This window comes from Cupressus sempervirens, chromosome 3 (genome assembly GCF_028749045.1).
Source record: "Cupressus sempervirens isolate cs-2001-9-10 chromosome 3, ASM2874904v1, whole genome shotgun sequence".
Taxonomy (NCBI): Eukaryota; Viridiplantae; Streptophyta; class Pinopsida; order Cupressales; family Cupressaceae; genus Cupressus; species Cupressus sempervirens.
In genome coordinates, this window is record NC_143120.1 from 158,794,576 (window position 1) to 158,813,757 (window position 19,182).

Genomic DNA, 19,182 nt, shown 5'->3' on the forward strand with positions numbered 1-19,182 from the left:
CTAGAAGGTGGTAGAAGATTAGGATGACAACTCAAAAAATATCCACAAAAAGGACTACCGTGTTGTCAACAACTAACCACTATATGCATTAAATACAAAATATTAAATAAATGCATTTACCTAAGTAAGCTTAAGTAATAGAATAAATAATTAGTAAATTAATTATTTACTCTAACACCCCCCGTTAAGTGCAACTTAGGGAAATGCCTTAAGCTCACAAAACTAAGATGAAATGCAGAGTGGGTCCCGACAACGAGGCAATGTTAGGTACCCATGAACAATGCAAGAAAATGCAACCTCTAAAAATGGGGAAAGAGAGAAAACCACATGGGAAAAACCCTCCCCCAAAAAGAGGTAACCTAGTGAAGAACTGAAGAAGCCTCCAACTAGGGAAATGTCCCCTAAAACAGGAACATGGAGTGATCATGAAGAAGCATCACTAAAGCATGAAAAAGTCACAAATCTACCAAACTGCTGATCTGAAGAACCTCCATGGAAGAAGAAGGCATGAACTGAGCATGTCTATATGGTAGTGATCCATCTCACCGAAATGCATAGGTAGCCAACCATTGCAATCGCCTTGTACATAGGATCAACCACTGAATACATAGTTCACACTAGTGAACCATCAAACCACGAATGCATTAGAACAACAACATAACCCCCCCTTGATCCATATGGGGTGTGATGACAGGAAACTAAGAAGGTGGGCCAAAGTCTCTTGCAGACGAACCAAGAACGATGAGAGAGGGAAAGAGGTACAAAACACCCATAAAGACATGGTCAAAATGACTCTGCATGGGGCTAATGTCATGGAAGGGACACTCACTTGACAAAGGGAGAATGCCTAAAACAACAAACAACTATCCCCCCCATGGTGCTTTATGAAAATAGTGCATGTACAACTGACTCAAAACAACATTCATGACCCTCAGAATCCAAAAGGGACACTTTATCTTAGTGCGATACATAAAAGTACTTCAAAATGATAGTTATAATGATCAAAACTAAAAACAAGCTGCAAAAAAACAAAGTACAACCTAAAACAAGGGAAACCATGCCAGGAAAATGATCCTTGGGCCTAAAACACTAAAGATATCCACCATATAGAAAAAATGCCAAAACTATGATAGAAAGAGAAGGGGCAAAAAACTTAGAAAAAGGACCACATTTCTAAAAAGGTGACAAAACTAGCTTTTGAAAAATATAAAGTTTTCAAAAAAAAGGCATGGGACGCAAAAGATATGCTTGCCGGAGTCAAAAAATGAACTTCAAACTTTGACTGAAAAATAGACAATAAAAAAGCATTAAAACCTAAAAATACCTACACTAAAGTCTCTGTCTTAGAACCAGCTTTCCAGTACTTCTTTTAGATCAGGAAAATACATCCGTATGCACAAGTTATGGCCAAAAAACCAAAGGTAGGTCAAAAAGGACCTAGAAGGAGAGTGCAAGCAAGGCTGATGCAGTGCTGACATCAATAAATCAAAGCATTAAAATTGACGGCTTACAGGTCATCGCTGCAAAAAAGAAGCCATGTGGCAGCCACGTGGTAGTGCCATGTGGTAGGTATGGCTGATGTGGCAGGGTCCACGTGGAAAAGTGCCATGTGGCACCCCTACCACATGTCACGTGCAGAACGTGTGACGAGGCAACTGTCGCTACTGATCGGACTGCTGATTGGTGCTGCCAACCATGCTACCAATTATGCAAAAAAATTTGACGCTGGTGCTGATGTGTGTGAGCGGATGCAGAGGAGAGCGTAGGTTTAAAACGTCGGCTGAGTGGATAGAATGGGTGTCGTTGTTGGGAGGAGGAGAGGCCGAAGTTGCTTGCTGGCTGAGTAGACAGAATGGGTGTTGCTGTGGCAGTGCTGCTGGCTGCAGCTGCTTGTAGGCTGCGCCCTAGCAAGGCTACGGTGGTGTGGTAGTTGCGGACTAGCGGCGTGACAGCAGTGTTAAAATTTTTATTTTTTTCACTGTGCGTCTGTATGAGTCGTATGGAAAAAACCCTGCAACAAAATTTTTTTGCCTCCCGGAGCTCTGTCTCCAAAATTGAAAAGTTTTATATGAATCCTGACTGCAAACGGCCTTCCAGATCCAATGGAAGTGTCTATTTGGGCTGAAAGTGCTCTAAAAAATTGTTGATCCCCTGATTTGAAGAAAAAATGCACAAACAAACTAGGGTTTGTGACTTCAAATCATGGCTTCAAAATTTCTTCAACGAAGCAGCAGTAGGAAGGCTTTGATACTATGTTGGAGTTGATGAAAGCCAACTCCTAAGATGCCCAAGATCACCTACATGCGAAAACCTGTCAAAGAGAAGCCAAGGAGAGGAAGAGCATGGTGCAAGGGAAAAACCCTAAACGGACATGAGAGACCACATATGCAAACACAAGAGAAAATATATTTACAATGAGAAGTGATTATGTGATGTGAAGTACAATGAGGAAGCCTGCTTATAAAGAGCTCATGGAAGCTTGTAGAACAAGCTGGAAGGTGGTAGAAGATAAGGATGACAACTCAACACATATCCACAAAAAGGTGGAACATGCTAAAAGGGAACAAACTCCCATGTTGTCAACAACTAACCACTACATGCATTAAATACAAAATATTAAATAAATGCATTTACCTTAGTAAGCTTAAGTAATAGAATAAATAATTAGTAAATTAATTATTTACTCTAACATTAGTGACAAAAACACTTATCATGTGAAATTTTGTCATCAATCCAAAAATATCTTAATCAAAAATTTTAGACAAACTCCCCCTTTCCATATGATTGGGTTTGCAACTTAGTTTGAATTGAAAAAATTTATAGCCCAATCACAATTGAGTGAATTTTTGTTTTTCATTTCTTTTTTATTCATCTATACATCTTATTTATATATACATATACATATACATAAATGTTTCACTTTGTACATATTCCTCTACATTTACATAGATGTTTCTCCCTATAAAATTTTCTCTATATTTTCCCCCTTGTTTTTGTTACAAATTCCATGAACATATCTTTACAAGGTTATACAAAAATGATTGAGGAAATTATGATGCACATTCAAAATTAGGGACATAGATTTATACCAATTTTCTTTCAATACCTTCAAAATGTGCAGTTCAATTTGAAGTTTAGTTGAAAACTCCATCATGAGATCTGCAACTAAAAAATTTGTATCATGCATAAGTTTCTTTGCATATGCAAGATGTTTTTGCAATACATCCATGTGGGGAAGCATCATACTTTGAATATTTTTTGATGTTAACCTAATCCTGACATCCTTCCTGCATAGTTTAGTCTATGAGTCTTTCAATAGTATGACCTTCACAAAATTATTGGAATTGGTACTCAGGTCAACTTCCAAATGATTAGCACTATTCTTCAAGTCTTCATCTATTTTCGCTAGTTTGTTTATGGGGAGCTTCTTCTAATAAGTGTTTCTAGCTCTTCCCAAGCTACTCCTAGCCCAATATAGGGTCTTCTCTCCTAACACTAACTTAGATTATCCCTCTACAATCCCCTTTCCATAAAAAATTCACCCACAATTAAAAAACCCCAATGACACTCTCCCAATTCACCTCAAATGCCTTCTTTGGCTTAGAGTGCCAAAACCTTCCCAAGAACACCAAGTGCCTCAAAAACAAGGTAGAAAACTCCTATTGAGGTTCTTAATGTATTTCTCATCATTCTACACCTCTCTTTCAAGGTTCTTGCACCCAAATCACAAAATTGGCTAGTTAGGCCTTATAGCCCTATGAGCCCCTATTAGCCCTTATAGAATCAAGGACATGGTTATAAATCACAAAAAAACTTAATAAGGCCCCTTATTGTATACTATAATTTTTTCCCCTATGACCACCTCTTGAAGATTTTGCAGGTTTAGGGTTCCAACAATGTCTGTACTGTATGGATTCAGAAAACCCTACTTTTAAGGGTTTTGGTAGCAATGTTGGTGTTTTCTCTCTTGCAAGTGGAAAAATACATACCCAACCTCCTCCTTTAATTTTATCTTCCCTCACACATTTCTTCTACCTTGCCAATTCAAGATAGACCAATGCTAATCCTTTGTTCTTCACAAGAACTCCTTACAAGCATCTCCTTGCACCTTGCCAAGCTTGTTAGCTTGCCTAGGGCTCGCTTGTAAACAAAAAATATGGCCTTCCAAAACCTCCACAGACCATATTTACAATATATACAAGGGATATTTCTTGATCTCCAAGAGCCATGGTGATCATACCAATGACACTCAAGCTATAGCCCATTTCATGATTGCTACTCAAAACTGGACAACAAGATTAACAAAAACAAATGGTTTTAAAAAGCTTATTGAATGCTTAATTGAAACCAAAAATAATGAAAATAGATTTAGGAAATGAACACAAGATTCTAATTCATTGAAAATAGTATTCTACTAAATCCAAAAATCCAACCAAAACTCCAAAACTATGCTCAGAATGCTCAAACTATCCTATTGTTGAATGTTGTTCGTACATCCAACTGTCCAACCCCTGGAAATAAGTTGAAAAATTCTTAAATAGACTTCTTGCTTCCTCCTAGTCTATAGTTTGAACCATAACTACCCCAACTTGTTCATTTTCTAAAACTGCTTGAAAAGTTATCAAGCAATTTTGCAAAATTGCAAAGTTGTCAATGCAACTTTTTGACAACTTTTGCAATTTTGCCCCTAGACTCTCTAAACTTGTAAATAATGTTACCAAACCTCCTATAATGACCTTAGAACACCTAAGGCCCATATTAACACACTCATTTCCCCCTTTTATGGTATTTTGCCTCATTTTTCTTCCTATAGCAATTTTTTGCAATTTTCAACTATCAGGACTTAATTGACCAAACTAACCTTCTAAATCAAAAGCTAATAGCTAACACTACTTAAATTTTTTTTGGGAATTTATTAATATTATTTATTAACCCCATGGTTAGTTAGACCATCCAAAAACCAAAAAATAAACTTAGGGCCTGACATTAGCCTAGGTGCTCTTGCACCATTCTCCCATTGCATGAAGAGGTTAAGGTACTATTGGAGATAAAAACTTAGTGCTAATACCAAGCTTCTTGAAGTCACCCTCAGAAATCCAAATTGCCTTAGCCTCAGGGAATCCATCTATTTTACCAAATGCTCCTTGTAAACCTTATTTCTTGTGCTCTTCTTCACTCTAGAGTCCAATATCTTTTCAACTCGAGGTTGCTTCTTTTTAGGTTTCTTCATGTCTACTGCATCCTTGTTCAACTCTTCCTAATACCCTATTTCATCCATCTTAGGACCTTTGTATGGTACTAGGTCTTTCACATTGAAGATTGGAGAAAGAGACGTGTCCTTGGGTAGACCTATCTTATAGGCATTAGGTCCATACTTCTCAAGGATCTTGCAGGGCCCAATTCTTCTCATTTGTAATTTGCTAGGGATTCCCTTTTGTAACCTGGCCATGTTGAGATACGCCATTACCAAGTCTCCAACTTGAAACTAGAACTCTTTTTTCCCTTTATCTTTCTTTTCCAACTTTTTATTGGCTTCCATCAAGGTTTTTTTTACCTAGTGATGTGCCTCCTTCATTAATTGCAAAAATTTATTAGATGACCCACTAAGCTTTCTTTGTAAAGGTAGGTCCCTCAACTTCATTATACCTCTTGGGTGAGTACCATATACCACTTGGAAAGGACTCAACCTTGTTGCCCTATTATTGCTATCATTGTATGCAAACTCATCTTGGGGAATTACTTTCTCCCAACTTTTTCCATACTCCTTGGTGGGGCACCTTAATAGGTTGCCCAATACCCTATTTATCACTTTTATCTGACCATTAGTTTAAGGATGGTAGGTAGAGCTATGTGCTAGGTTTGTTTCAAGGCTCTTCCATAGGATCTTCCAAAAGTGCCTCATAAACTTAACATCCCTGTTAGCTACTATGCTCCTTGGTAAACCATGAAATCTAACCACCTCCTTGAAGAATAGGTTGGCCACATTACTTGCATCATGAGTAGTCTTGCATTGTATGTAGTGGCTCATCTTACTGAACTTTTCCACTACGACAAAGACACTATCCATTCCTATCCTAGTTCTTCATAATCCCACTATAAAGTCCATACTGATGCACTCCTAAGGTCTATTAGGAATAGGGAGGGGTTGGTAGAGCCCTACATTTTATGAATTTCCTATTGGATACAATTGTTCAATTATGTGTTGTCTTTGATGTTACACAAATGTCATATTAATTATTCGATAGACTCTACCAAGCTCAGTTGGTCAGAAAAGAAAATTACAGAGTCTACCGAGCTCAGTTGGTCAGCAAAGAAAATTCCAAAGTCTACCGAGCATTCCTAAAAGTTACTCTGTAGAAACACTTTTCAATGAGCTCACTCAGTTGTCAAAGGATTTTGTGGTAGAAGTCCATGTTAACCTAGCTCACAAGGTTAACAAAGGAAAGTCAATGTTGACTAAGTTCACTTGATTTGTAAAGGATTTTGTAGAGTTCGTAGTGTTCACTGAGCTTCAGATGGTTAACACTGGAAATCATTTCTGGAGCAGTGTTTATCGAATAGGGTTGGCCAATGAAGGATTTCATTGTTTTGGGAAATAAAACTTAATTTTTTAATGTAATGATTGTAGCTGATCGACATAATGATTATTGGTTATTGTAACTTGTAAATGAGCTAACTTGACAATTTGTAAGGTATATATGAAAGGTCAAGCTGTGAATTCTAATTGTAATCAGTGAGTATGCAAGTGTGTTGATTATGTGAAGAGGAAAGTGTGAGAAAATTTTGAAAAAGGATCAGATATTCTTGAGGAGTAGAAAAGTTGGATTTGATCAGAAGAGGATCTGGTAAAGCAAAATAAAGATCTGTATCAACAATTCATTTGCATCTCAATCAGGTCAATTCATTGTCACTTTCTCACCATTGCAACAATGATTTCTAAATCTCTTAATAGAGTTGGTTTAATAACCATTTTGTAAATCCTCTAACAAGGTGACACTTCTTGATCCAGGAGGATCTTCAGGACCTGAAATTGAAGTGTTCTAGTTTCTCTCAGAAGCAATGCCATTGCGTAGAGCACAGAATTCTAAATCCGGTGCAACTTGAACGGGTGAAAAAGGAGTCCATACACTTAAGTTACAGCCAGTCAAAGTTGGGTCAACCTCGGGTATAGAGGCCATCTGAAAGGTGAAAATCCACACTCCCCAAAACTGGTCAACAATAGATTTCAAATTGAAGAGCTCTCCGAGAGCTTTCTAATGACGATTGTTTCATTGAAAATGGAGTCCAGATGTGGAAGATATCATCATTTGAAGTTACGAAAAAAAAAGAGGGAAATGATGACATCAGCATTAATGGGACCAGCCGGAAGTTTACACATGGCAAGGAGAGACCGCTTTTACCAAAAATTAATTTTGGTAGTCACCGAATTCGAACCCGTGACCTGCGGTCTACAAGTCACGACTCGTGGCCATTGTGCCACCGACGTTCTTTACAACTAATTGGCGCCACATTTTATTTGAAGTTATCTTGTCGAAAATTGGCTTTTAATAGGCCGTCGGCGGGGTTGGAACCCCCGGCCGGCGACCCATACAAAATGAAATTAGCCAACTGCGCTATTAACTCGCTCAATGATTTATGTGGCGCGGGTTTTAAATAACCCTTGTCCAATCCGCCTACCAATCTATTAAAAATAGGTTTATTTGTTAAATTTTTAACAACTCGCCCCAAATTTTGATAAGGTTTATCCCCTTAAATGGAAAAAGGGGGGATTTCGGATATGGGATAATAAATAAGCCCTTTATCCATTTTAGCCTAATTTTGGCATATTTTTTTGTATATAAAGGGGTGAATGAAGGCTTAGAGGGCACTCTCATTTTTACAATTCCTCATTTTTATGATCCCAATTTTTCCCATTCATTTCTATTTGGTGGGAATTCCAAGGAGGAGGAAAGAATTTTAGAGGAAATTGTTGGAGAGCCACTCTATGATGCAATTGTTCTGAGTCTATAATCAGACCTTGTTTTAGGCAAAGTCATTCTGACTCTTTAGAAATCGGTCTTGCGCCTTGGTGCTTGTTACAAGACAATTTTGAGTCTGAATTTTGTATGACTTTGTGGATAGACTGTAGCGTGTTGTTATCAACTTTCAGAACATAATTTATGCATCGATCACTCAGTTGAGATAGACCCGAAGACGTAGTCCGTTCAGCCGGACGAACTCCGAGATTAAACCGGTTCTCTCTCTCTTTTTCTCTGTTTCATGTGCTTTAATGTGCTTTGAATTTTTTACTAACTTTCATTTATACATTGCACTAGCACATCAGGGGTTCCCAGAATAATCAGTTCTCTGTAATTACCTTCCATCTGCTTTATGTCATTTCTTAATGTTTAATGTATTTTCGTTGAAACATTAGGCATTAAGCTTCTATACACTTATTCTGCAATTTTCCACTTAGTATAACATTGCCTTGGTCCTGTAATCATATCACTTCTTTTGAATTTTTCTAAATACCTCTAGCAAGGGCACTCCTAGCAAGGTGATTAAATCCTTTAACAAGGTCACACCAAACATTGTGTTTTGTAACCTTTAACAGGGTTGGTTCCTAAAAGTGCTCACTTCAGAAGAGTGAGAATCAATAGCTAGTTACTTGGTGGTTTTTACCATATTTGGTTTCCACGTTAAATTTGGTGTCTCATGTGTTCATGTTATTTCTTTTATGCATGCATGTTAATCATTGTGAATGTTTAAGATTTTTTGAAGATAACATACACTGCATCTTCCGAGTTACAACATTTTTCTGTATAGCTACCGAATGTCAGCAGTAACTAGTTTTATAAGACATCTAAGGGATATGTGGATTGGTTTTTGTGGTAACTGATTCACCCGCCCACCTTGCCCAACCCCTCTCAGTTGCTCCATCTATACTTCCAACAATTGGTATTAGAGCATTTGGTGCTTGCAAGAAGGATTTCAAGGATCTAAGCTAAAGCTCAGGATGTATTACAAGAGGAAAATTCCAAGGCTTAATAGGGATAACTTTTCAGCATGGCAAGGTCTCATGAGACTCCATCTGGCTTCCATTGGAGATACAAGATTGAAATATCTTGATGAAGAATATGTATCTCCTTTTTGTACATTATCTGTTAATGACATTACTGAGAAGAAGACTCATAACACCATGATGATAGACATTGCATCAGCCCTAAGCTATGAAGAATTGGATGATACCAAGGAATGCAAAACTACCTTTTCTATGTGGAACAAGCTGAAAGTTATCTATGGAGATGATTACAATGTGAGGAGAGTCAAAGCAAAAAGTCTAAGAGGACAATTTGATTAGATGAGGATGAGAGAGGATGAGAACATTGCTAAATATGTTGAAAGAGTCAAAGCAAGTGTCAATGCAATCAAAGCTTCTGGAGGAGATATCAAAGAGGAAATAATTGTAAGTAAACTTCTTAGAACATTGTTTCCCATTTATGCAATTAGAGTTTCTGCAATTCAAGAAAGAAGATGTGAAGCAAATCATAAGATAAATTTAGAGGCCATAGTAAGAAGATTGACTACATTTGAGCTAGATAACTATGACAACTATGTTCCAGCTTCCAAGAATATTGAATCAGCATTGAACCCAAGCTTTCACTCAAAGAAAAGGGCAAAAAGATAAAGGATTCTCAGTCAAAAAGTGAAGAAGACTCAGAACAGAGTTTTGACAGTGATCTTGAGGTGGTTGAAGCACTACTTGTAGGGAGATATTCTAGAAGCAAAGGAAAATACAAAGGTAAAGTTCCTCTAATCTATTTTTCATGTGAAGATATTGGTCATATTCTTGCTAGGTGCCCAAACAAGCAAAAAAAGGATGAGAAGAAAGGTCACAAGTGTAATGGAAAGAAAGATTTCAAATCATTCAAGGACAAAAGTTAGAAAACATGTTTCATGGCTAAGGATTCTGATAACAATCAAGATAAAATTGTTTACATTGCTATGAAAGATGAACATGATAATGATGAGGAAGATAAGATGTCACTTATCTCTCATGTGAGAAAAAATGATATATGGATCATAGATAGTGGTTGCTCTCATCATATGACTGGTGACAAAACTAAGTTTGAACAATTTGAAGATTATGATGGTGGTAGTGTGAGGTTTGGTAATAACGAACCTTGTTGTATAAAAGGAAGAGGAAGAATCTCACTAGCCAAAGAGCTTGTATGTGATAATGCCTATTGGGTTGAAAGACTAAAACATAATCTATTAAGTATGGCATAGCTAATCAATATTGGATTCAAGGTGGAATTCATGCATGGAAAGGCAAGATTGCTCGATGAAAAAGGAAAGCTAATTGGATCAGGCACACAAACTAAATGTAATTTGTTTTATCTTGAACTTGGTGAATGTTCATGTTTTATTGCTCAAGTTAAAGAAAGTTGGTTGTGGCATAGAAGGTTATGTCATGTGAGTTTTGATAACTTGGTGAAAATAAGCAACTTCAAGAAAGTAAGAGGCATTCCTAATATAAAGAAACTTGATGTTGGTCTATGCAAGAACTGTCAGATTGGTAAGATGGGAAAGACTAGCTTTAAAAGTAAAAATTATCAGTCTGAAGAAATTTTGGAAATTGTGCATATTGATTTGTGTGGACCTATTGGAATTGAGAGCTATACTGGAGAAAAGTTCTTTATTATTTTTGTTGATGACTACTCTAGAATGATGACTGTCATGTATCTGAGAGAGAAATCAGAAGCATTTGAGAAGTTCAAATGGTATTTGGCCAGAGTAGAAAAGGAAATAGGAAAAAGATTAAAATGCTTGAGATCAAACAGATGTGGTGAATTCATCTCCCATGAATTCAACAAATTTTACATTGAAAGAGTAATCAAAAGATAGTTATTAGCTCTTGGAACTCTCAAGTAGAATGGAATAGCTAAAAGGAGAAATAGATCTATCATGGATTTTGCAAGGACTCTAATGATTGGAAAGATCATTGCTATCAAATAATGGAAGGAAGCTATCATCATTGCAGTTCATACCTTGAACTGAGTATAGTTGAAGAAGGACTCATTCAAGACTCCCTATGAGTTATGGTATGGCTATAAACCCAATGTAAGTTACCTAAAAGTATTTGGAAGCAAATGTTATATTTTGAAAGAATCTAGAAAAGGAAAATTTGATGTGAAGGGTGATGAGGGTATATTTTTGGCATATTCTTGCAAGAGTAAGGCATATAGATGTTTGAATTTATCTACTCACAAAGTCATAGAAAGTGAACATGTGAAAGTTGATGAGTTTGCAAAAAGGACTGAAGAAGAAAGCAAAAAGGAACCAAAAGATTACAGGAGATTTTTTGATGGAGACACAACGCAAACACAGAATGGACACAATAGGAAAAGGGAAATTGTATTAACTGTGAAAATAAGCTAGTACATTCAGTACAGAGAAAATAGACTTCATAACATGCCCTATGGGCTTACAATAACATAAATCTGGAGATAATTTCTCCTTTCAGTACCTCCTCTCAAACTCCACTCCGAACTGCCTTTTACAATGCCAAAAATATCCTTAAATAGACCCTGGAGGGTTAAGGACTAGGAATACATTCTAGAAGGTGCTAGTAGGCATCCACTGACCAAATAGAAGGATCCAGAAGTTGCGTTAGAAGTTGACATAAATCTAGAAGAATCTAAAAATGGTAACTGAACTTCCGGGAGGCATAACTTTTGAACCGTAGCTCCGATTGACAAACCGTTTACATTTTCGGAAAGCTCTCAAAGCGCTTTATAGCCTTATGGATGAGCTTAGCTCATCCCCCATTTTTATACCCTTTTTGAGGTCATTTAATTCCCCTAACCTGACTTTGAAGCATTCTTAGGAGATCTCCAAACTCAAAAAACTGCGATAACTTTCAAACCGTGGGGCCTTTTGACCTGATTCTTTTTCTGGAATGCTCTAAATTACAATTACATTCATCTATCCAATTTGCACCTCCTAGTTCACCAAAATGATGGCTCAATTACATACTCCTATTTTTTTTGGCATTTACATGTATCCCAAGGTGTTCAAATACTCTATCCTAGAACATTGATAGTGGAACTGTGAGAGTTGGAACCTTTATTTGACCCAAATGGGTATCTATAAATGAAAACAAATGAAATAGAAACTAAGTCTAAGTACATTTTTTTGGGTGACACAGGATTGCCCTTATACCTCTGGATGCTCCTGCATCATTTTTTTTCATTAAACCTGATACAGTGCCAGATACATCTATCAATTAGGAAATTTCTACTCCTGAGTCTTCAGTCACTGAGTTACAAGAAGTTCAAACCGAGTTGTAGGAACTCGAGTCACATTCAGATGCTACCAAGCCAATGCCTACCAAGTCTAAAGGACCTGAGCAGTAGTTAGATCAACCAAAGCTAGAAATTGAAATTCAAAATGAAGACAATGGAACTTAGTCAAAAGGCAAGGAACCTATATTGGCCAAGTATGTCAGGAGACATCATGCACTAGATCAGATTATAGGAGACAAATCTGAAGGTACTATGAAAAGAAGTAAGCTAAAAGGTACTTGTCTACTTGCTGATTTTGAAACTAGAAATGTCAAAGATGCATTAGAAAATGAAAGTTGGATTGAGGCTATGAATGAATATATAGAGCAAATAGAGAAGAACAAAATATGGACTCTTGTACCTAGGCCTAAAGATAAAAATGTGATTGGAAAAAAGTGAGTATTCAAAAATAAGTTGAATGAGGATGGTAAGGTATCAAGAAACAAAGCTAGATTGGTATGTAAAGGCTACTCTCAAGAAGAAGGAGTTGATTATGGGGAGACTTTTGCTCCTATTTCAAGACTGGAAGGTGTCAGGACCTTACTTGCATATGTTGCATAAAAAAGATATAAGGTATATCGGATGGATGTCAAATCAACATTTCTCAATGGTATTCTGGATGAAGAAGTCTACATTGAGCACCTGAAGGTTTTGTTGATCCAGACAAGAAGAACATGGTCTATAAATTACACAAGCATTGTATGGTCTGAAATAAGCCCCTAGAGCATGGTATGAAAGATTGCATAACTATCTTATTCAGATTGGTTTTCAAAAAACTAATGATAACAATAGCTTGTATATCAAGGAAGGATCAGATAACATGATTATTTTGGCAGAAATATTTGTGGATGATACTTTGTTTACAAGGAATGATGATCAATGCAAAGAATTTTTAGAGGAAATGAACAAGGAGTTTGAGATGTCAATGTTTGGTGAGATCAAATTATTTGTTGGTCTTCAAATTCAGTAGAGCAAGAATGGTATCTACATTACTCAGTCTAAGTACATCAAGGAGATACTCAAGAAGTTTGGTATGGAAGATTGTAAACTAGTTGGGACTCCCATGTGTACTAGACTAAAGCTTACCAAGGACGATGAATCAAAAGGGGTATATAAGACCTTATATAGATCAATGATTGGAAAGTTGTAGTATGTAGTTCATACAAGGCCTAATATTGCTCTTGCAGTTGGTATTGTGGAAAGATTATCAACAAAACCTAGAGAAAATGACATGATGGCAATCAAGAGGATCTTGAGATATTTGAAAGGAACTGAAGATTATGGTTTGTGGTATAAACTTGGAGGAAATTTGGACTTAAAAGTGTTTATTGATGCTAATTGGGCAGGAAACATTGATGACAGAAAGAGTACAAGTGGTGGAGCATTCTTTCTTGGAAAGAGGTTGGTTTCTTGGACAAGTAAAAAGCAAAATTGTACATCCCAATCTACAACAGAAGCAGAGTATGTTGTAGCAACAGTAAACTATTCTAATATTGTTTGATTTAAATAGTTATTGGAAGGCATGAAGGTTGAGATTAAAGAACCAATTGTTATGTTTTATGATCATAAAAGTGCAATCAACACATCAAGGAATCTAGTAATGCATTCCAAAACCAAGAACATTGCAACAAAGTATCACTTTATAAGAGAATTGGTGCAGGATAAGGAGATTATATTGGAATATGTCCATACAAAGGAGTAGATTGTTGACATATTCACTAAGCCATTACCTAAGGAAGCATTCTTGCATCTAAGAGGTAAGTTAGGTGTCATTCCCCTTTTCAAAGCTCACTAAAATAAATTTTTAGTGATGCATCAATAGGAACCAAGTTGAAGATCTATCAGTTGATGCAACATAGTCATGGAAACATTGCATATGAATCAATACTCAAGGTACATTGTTACTCATTTGGTATGTGTTGTCTTTTCCATGTGTCGTCAAAGAGGGAGAGTGTACTGTCATATCTTTTTGAAATTTGAATTTGTTTGTGGAAAGTTTTCTATTTAGAAAAGAAGCTATGTAATTCCTTCACAAAGGGAGATTACTGCATTGGAGAAGTTTGTGGCATAAAATCTAAGAGGGAGAAATGTTCTATCAAAAAAAGACTTGTTTTCAAATTTCATCTGCTATGACATGTTGTGTTGCCATTAATGCCAAAGAGGGAGATTGTTGGATACAATTATTCAATTGTGTGTTGTCTTTGATGTTAGAAAAATGTCATATTAGTTATCAGATAGAGTCTACCAAGCTCAGTTGGTTAGCAAAGAAAATTACAGAGTCTACCAAGCTCAGTTGGTCAGCAAAGAAAATTCCAAAGTCTATCGAGTGTTCCTAAAAGTTACTTTGTGGAAATAGTTTTTACTGAGCTCACTCGATTGTCAAAGAATTTTGTGGCAGAAGTAAGTGTTAACTAAGCTCACAAGGTTAATAAAGGAAAGTCACTGTTTATCGAGTTCACTTAGTCTCCAAAGGATTTTTCAGAGTTTGCAGTGTTCACTGAGGTTTAGTTGGTTAACACTAGAAATCATTTCTGGAGCAGTGTTTACTGAGCAGGGTCGGCCAATGAAAGATTTCATTGTTTTGGGAAATAAAGCTTAATTTTTTTAATGTAATGATTGTAGCCAACTGATGTAATGACCATTGGTAATTGTAACTCATAAATGAGCTGACTTGACAATTTATAAGGTATATATGAAAGGTCAAGTTGTGAATTCTAATTGTAATGAGCGAGTATTCAAGTGTGTTGATTATGTGAAGAGGAAAGTGTGAGCAAATTTTGAAGAAGGATTAGATATCCTTGAGGAGCAGCAAAGTTATATTCGATTAGAAGAGGATCTGGTAAAGTAGAACAAAGATCTATATCAGTAATTCAGTTGCATCTCATTCAAGTCAATTCATTGTTACTTTCTCACCATTGTAGTAGTGATTTCTAAATCTCTTAATAGAGTTGTCTTAATAGCCATTTTGTAAATCCTCTAACAAGGTGACAATTCTTTTGAATTGTTCTAAAGACCTCTAGCAAGGCCACTCCCAGTAGGGTGATTAAATCCTTTAACAAGGTCACACCTAACAGTGTGTTTTGTAACCATTAACAGGGTTGGCTCCCAAAAGGGCTCACTTCAGAAGAGTGAAAATCAATAGCTAGTTACTTGGTGGTTTTTCCCATATTGGGTTTCCACGTTAAATTTGGTGTCTCATGTGTTCATGTTATTTCTTTTATGCATGCATGTTAATTACTATGAATGTTTAAGATTTTTTAAAGATAACATACACTACATCTATTGAATTAAAACATTTTTCTTTATAGCTACCGAGTGTTACTAGTAACTAGTTTTATAAGACATCTAAAGGATCTGTGGATTTGTTTTTGTGGTAACTGATTCAAGCCCACACCCCCCCCTGCCCTCTCAATTACTCCATCTATATTTCCAACAGTTCCCTTTTCCTTCTGACATATGTTGCATTGTTCCACACATATTCTAACATCTCTCTACATTTTAGGCCAGTAATAGAACCTTTCCACAAGGTCCAAGGTCTTTTTCAGACCAAAGTTCCCACTCATGTTCCCATTGTTCTTTTCTTGTATAAGATTCTTCCTCATGGAACCCCTTGGAATGCATAACTATTGACCCTTGAACAATAGTTCATTCTGTAGGGTATATTTAGCAAAATTGCTACGGAAATGATTAGCAAAATTAGTGCATACCTTATAAGCCTTCGAGAAGTCAATGTCCTCCTCATATAGATCTTTGAAACCATCCACTCCAATGCTCTGCAACTTGACCTCTTGCACTTTCAGCAACATCTTGCTCAAGGCATCTGCCACCTTATTGTTTGTCCCCTTCTTATGCTTGATAGTGAAGGTATAGGACTATAAGAACTCCATCCATTTGATGTGTCTCAAAATTACCTTCTCTTGTGAGGTAATAAAACTTAAGGCCCAGTTATCTATGAAGAAAAAAAACTCCTTGTGAAACAAGTAGTGCCTCCACTTCTTAAGCGCTTGGAAAAGTGCATAAAACTCTAGGTCATATGCTGAATATCTTGTCTTGGCTTCATTAAGCCTTTCACTGAAAAATGCCACTAGTTTTCCCTCCTAGCTCAAAATTGCCCCAAATGCTATGTCACTAGCATCAGATTCCACCAAAAATAGCTTCTCAAAACTAGGTAGAACCAAGATAGTTTGGGTTGCTACCTCCTTCTTCAATCTCTCAAAAATTTGATTGACAGCTTTGGTCCGCACAAATTTAGTCTTCATAACCCCTTTGATTCTATCCTTCATAGGTGCACATATTTCACTGAATCTTCTTACAAAATTCCTATAAAACTATGCCTATCCATGAAAATTCCTAATTTCAGTAGCAGATCTAGGTGTAGATCAACTCAAAATAGCCTCTATCTTGTCCTTGTCCATCTTAAGACTTCCCTAGGATACTACAAACCCCAAATACACCAGTTCCTCTTTCATGAACTCACATTTCTCCAAGTTTATTGTCAAATTTTCCTCTTGGAGTTTCCTTAATACCAACTCTAGGTGTCTCATATTTACTTCCTTGGTCCTACTGAAGATGAGAATGTCATCTAGGTATACCATAAAAAATACCCCAATGTAATCCTTTAAAACCTCATTCATGACTCTCACGAAGGTACTTGGTGCATTGGTAAGGCCAAATGGTCTTACTAAACCACTAATAGAGACCCTCAGTAGTCTTAAATGCAGACTTCCATTCATCCTAATATGATAGTATCCACTTTTAAGATCAATTTTGGAAAAATACCTAGCCCCATCTAGACAATCCATCAAGTCTTTTATCCTAGGAATTATAAATCTGTACCTAATTATGATTCTATTAGTTGCCCTATAATTAGTACACATTCTCCATTTACCTCCATTTTTAGGTGCTAAGACCACTAGTATGACACATGGACTGATGCTCTTCCTAATTGATGCAACCAAAATTTCTCAAATAATTAACATAAACATAATACAGAAAGAGTACAAAATAAATTTGAGAATTCCAAATTCTTCTTTATTATTTCTTCCAAATCTTCCTCCTACAATGAGAGAAGTTACAAATTTAAATACATTTATCCGAAATTACCATTTTGGGAGTTTTTTCATAAAACTATTTTTTGCCATGTTTGGTAATTTTTAAAACTATTGGAAAAAAACTGATTTTTTTTCGTGAAGCTTCCTAAAACTAAGATAAGATGAACTTGTTAGGAATAAGGTGTCTCAACCTTGTATAATTTTTATTCTTATTGTTTGTTTTGTAAAATGTATTTCTTGAAAATAATGTTGATGTGTCAACATCTTGAATTGTGTGTAAGGAGATCATGACTACAACGGTTATGATGGATTCCTATGACACATAAGAGCTATGCTAGGAAGATTCAATGATAGGTGAAGACATGTAGCAACTAAGATATTTGAGTACTGTACACTAAGAATGGTAAAACCCTAATACGGTTTATCTTTGGAAGTAGCCCTAAAAGTGAAGTGCATGTTATAAGCATTTTTAAGGTTGCGAAGAGAGATGATTCGAAAAAGGTGTATTGTTGGTATTGCGAGTAGCTACTGGAGTCTTCTGTTGTTGATGTTGAATTTGCATTTCAAGTGTATTATAACCTTGTGTTGAAGATAATACATTGTGCAGGTTCCGAAGGGGTGGGGTTGTTTTACCGAAAGGTTTTTCCCCACCGGCAAATCATTGTGTTATGTGTTTCTTTCTCTGTCTATTTTCTTTATGCTTGCTTGGCTGAAATATTGTTGTTTACATGATATTGAATCTATAGGTGCAAAAGATTTTAATAGGATTTGCATCATACTTTCCTTATGAGATTAGTGTAGGAAGCTATTTTCGCACCTGAGTTTCCTTACAAAACTATCAACTAACATTTCAAACTGGAATTATATTTCAAGGTTGTTGATAAAAACCAACTTTCTAAAAACTAAGAAAAATATTAAAAGCTTCAAAACTACTAAATGCTCCTGCTTAGAAAGCCACTAAAAGGTCCTACATCATTATCCCCTAGTTGAAAGAATGTAGCTCCTGCAAGTTACTTTTCCATCCATCATATCAAACATTGATTTTATTGACTCAACGAAATGCAATTTTATTCCCTCTTCCTGGTCTTCCAATTTTTTGACATTTTTTCATTCATCTTTGCATCTGTCACTAGATCCCTCTTCCTCTTATTTTTATTAATCCATATTCTACTCAATATCTTCTCAGCCTTTAAAATCTAAAATTCTATTTCTTTTGTATAAACCTTTGTACTATAATTATTTATGTCTTCAACATATAATATATCAGCATATCCACCATTTCCACAATTAACATAATACCTTTGGGAACATTCATATACCTCATTAAAAATATATGAAACATCTTCATTAGAAGTCTCATTATAAACAACCTTTTTTGTTTGCTCATTTTGAACATAAGGCTGAAAATGACAAAAAGATGCTTCCATGACTATGTTTATCTTGGCTTCTTAAATTCTTGATGTCAAAAAAGTCATTAGTATACTCACCATTTTATTTTTTATCTCTTTCTTTATTTTTTGTGTTTTTTCTTTCCTTTTCTTCTTCTGAATAAGCCATGTGATCTTCTTCTTGACTCGTAGATACCATTTTTGTATTTCTAATTCCATTAGCTTTTTAAATTGTTGCCAACTTTCTTGTAATTCTCTTAACATTTCTTTCAACTCTAATTGCCTCTCCTCTTCCTCCTTCCTCTTCGTCTCTTTCTCTTTTATTTTATTTTATTCTCTCCTCTTATGCAAATACTTCATCAATAAATCTAGTTCTTCAAACAAGTCCATTAACCTTGCTTTTTCTTTGCCTTTGCG